The 3452-nt window shown below is 42.6% G+C and overlaps 1 pseudogene; it reads right to left on the reverse strand.

Annotated features, from left to right (window-relative positions):
- Nucleotides 1-235: 235 nt before the first annotated feature.
- LOC140458577 (cyclic AMP-responsive element-binding protein 1 pseudogene) lies at nt 236-1032 on the reverse strand (annotated as a pseudogene).
- Nucleotides 1033-3452: the final 2420 nt, after the last annotated feature.

Genomic DNA, 3452 nt, shown 5'->3' on the forward strand with positions numbered 1-3452 from the left:
TTACTAAATACTTCTTCTTAATTTCCAAAGGACCAACATTTACTATAGCCATTCTTTTCTCATTATATATATTTATACAAACTTTTGCTCTCTGTCTTTATAGTCTGTGCTAGTTTATTTTTCTCATATTCTATATTACTTTTCTTTACAGCTTTTTTTGTGGCTTTCGGTTAACCTTTAACTTTTTCCCAGTTCTAATTTCATGCTGTTTTTGCCACTTTGTGCACCTTCTTTTTCAATTTGATTTTCCAGAATAGCAACCCAATTCTCCAAGCATTTCACATACTCTTTCATCTTGCGACGGCACTCTCGAGCTGTTTTTCATGAAGCAGATCTCACGTTTACAAGTGGTTTTGTCAGCATTCTGGGGCTGGTTTTGCAGGACTGGTGAAGATGCCATAACCATTCCCTGGTCAGCAGTGGAGTTAGGATCTGATAGGTTTGGACATCTCCAGCAGCACCTTGTACAACCACTTGGCTGCCCGGCACAATGATTTACGGTCCATCAGGGCTCTGTGCACACTGTATAATGGCTGCTCCAACCTTGGCTGCAGCTACGTTGGTCATTGTTAGTGTCTGGAGTCCTTGCACTTCATCTGTACCATTGTTGCCCAGCTGAATTGCTCCCCCCTGTGTAATAGCAATGTATTGTCCGCTGCTAGTCTGATAGATCGGTGTCTGCATCGTCGTTGTAGTAATGGTTGAGACAGTCTCTGCTTCTGATTTCTCCTCATCGATTTCTTGGCACACTTGGGGGGGGGGGGGGGTCAGAAGAAAGTTCATTCAGGATTTTCCTGTATGAAGGCCATCTCGATAGAATTTCTCTACATTTCTGAGAGTCAGTCATTCTATCTGAGAGACAGATTCCTGGGAGTCCTTATTTTCAAGATTAGTCTGAACAGTCTGAACTTGAAGGGACTGCGTGACTGAGGACTGAGCTGCTTGGACTTGAACAGTCTGCCCATTCGGCAATTGCACTAAAGGTACTGCTGGACATGTTGTTGATTGGAACCCAGGCATGGTTACCTGCATGGTCACATTATATATTAATGATCTGGATGAAGGGACTGGGGGCATTCCAATGAAGTTTGCTGATGATACGAAGTTCGGTGGACAGGCAAGTAGTACTGAGAAAGTACGGTGGCTGCAGAAGGATCAAGAAAGCTTGGGAGAGTGGTCCAGGAAATGGCTGATGGAATTCAATGTGATGAAACGCGAGGTCTTGCACTTTGGAAAAATGAATACAAGCATGGATTACTTTCTAAACGGTGAGAAAATTCATAAAGCCAAAGTACAAAGGGGTCTGGGAGTGCTAGTCGAGGAGTCTCTAAAGGTAAACATGCAGGTTGAATCCATGATTAAGAAAGCGAATGTGATGTTGTCATTTATCTCAAGAGGGTTGGAATATAAAAGCAGCGATGTGCTACTGAGACTTAAGAAAACTCTGGTTAGGCCCCATTTGGAGTACTGTGTCCAGTTTTGATCCCCACACCTCAGGAAGGGCATACTGGCACCGGAGTGTGTCCAGCGGAGATTCACACGGATGGTAGGTCTAACATACGAGGATTGGCTGAGGATCCTTGGATTGTATTCATTGGAGTTTAGAAGGTTAAGGGAGATCTAATAGAAACTTACAAGGTAATACATGGCTTGGAAAGGGTGGACTCTAGGAAATTGTTTCCATTAGGTGAGGAGACTAGGACCAGTGGGCACAGCCTTAGAATTAGAGGGGATCAATTCAAAACAGAAATGCGGAAACATTTCTTCAGCCAGAGAGTGGGGCCTGTGGAATTCATTGCCACGGAGTGCAGTGGAGTCTGGGACGCTAAATGTCTTCAGGGCAGAGATTGATAAATTCTTGATGTGACAAGGAATTTTGGGCTACGGGGAGAATGCGGGTAAGTGAAGTTGAAATGCCCATCAGCCATGATTAAATGGCGGAGTGGACTCGATGGGATGAATGGCCTTACTTCCACTCCTATGTATTATGATCTTATGGTCTAAATTGATCACTTTTCTCAGATACCCATTGCTGAGTATGTCTTTTCATACAGTCCTTCCTTTTCACTGGAATAGACCTTTGTAAAATGTCTTTGAAAATCTTTCACTGCTCATCAACTTCCCATCATAAAATTTTTGTTTCCAGTCTACTTTATCCATATTCTCTCTCATTCTATTGTAGTTCCCAGTGTTCAAGCACAGGACCCAGTTATTAGATTTTATCTTCACACTCTCCATATGTATTCTAATTCAACCATATGGTGATCGCTTCTTCCCAGGGGATCCCTAACTTTGAAATCATTAATTATTCCTGCCTCATTGCACAGGGCCAGATCTTGGATAGCTTGCTCCCTTGTCAGTTCCATTTCATACTGTTCAAGAAAACGGTCATGGATACACTTAGTGAACTCCTCAAGGCTACCTTGACTGAGCTGGTTTGACCAATCTACATGTAGATTAAAATCACCCAGGATAACAGCTGTACCATTTTTACAGGCATTAGTTATTTATTTGTTTATTGCCCATGCCAATGTGATGTAATTATTTGGTGGCCTATACACTACGCCTATCAGTGACTTTCTTGTTAGAATTTTGACTGCATCATTCCTGATTCTCCTAATGTATGGCAAGAACAACAACTACTTGCATTGTATGGAACTTTCACAACGGCAAATCTCCTAAGGTGCTTCATGGATGATCAAAACTTTGATTAAAGAGAATATTTTATAGTACATCTTAAAAGGAGGATAGAGAAGGTTAGGGAGGGTATTCCACAGACTTCTGCCCTTGACAGCTCCAACTGTGGAGTGATGCAGGTGGGGTGGGTTGGAAAGGGAACGTGCAAAAAGAAAATGGAAGAGCGCAAGCAGTGCACAAAGTCTTAAGGACAGAGGAGGTTCCAAACTCAGTCTGTCTATCATAGAGAGTACGGCTGCCTCAAGGACTTTGAAGCACTGCAACAGATTTATGCATGTCATGACTATAGTGCTAAAGAGATTTCTGCTGTGTTAAACAGAGTGACGGATCTTATATTGTGGGCTTATGAAACGTCACTGATCTCTACCAAACATGTACGAGGTAGAGTCAGGGCAATAATAAGATGCTGCAACAGGAGTGGAACAGGTAACTCCATACAAAACCCCACTCCTTCTCACTTATTTTCACCTCCAAAACTGAGGCATTTCCAGAAAAGCATCTTTATATCCCACCAAAACACTTTACCCCGCAATCGTGGTAAATGGCTGTGCACAAGGAAGAGTGGAACAGACCGTATTGGGACCCTGAAACACTTGGTAAAGACTAAAATCATGTGAGTATTGAGAGCCCCACCACATTGTATGCGTTTTCTATTGTTTTTACTCGGTTCCTGACTTCCCTTGTTTTCCCTCATGAACCTGTTCAAAGTTATTTTTACACACACCTGCATCATCTGTGAATTGAACGCCAGACTC

The sequence above is a fragment of the Chiloscyllium punctatum genome, chromosome 33 (genome assembly GCF_047496795.1).
Source record: "Chiloscyllium punctatum isolate Juve2018m chromosome 33, sChiPun1.3, whole genome shotgun sequence".
NCBI classification, from domain to species: Eukaryota; Metazoa; Chordata; class Chondrichthyes; order Orectolobiformes; family Hemiscylliidae; genus Chiloscyllium; species Chiloscyllium punctatum.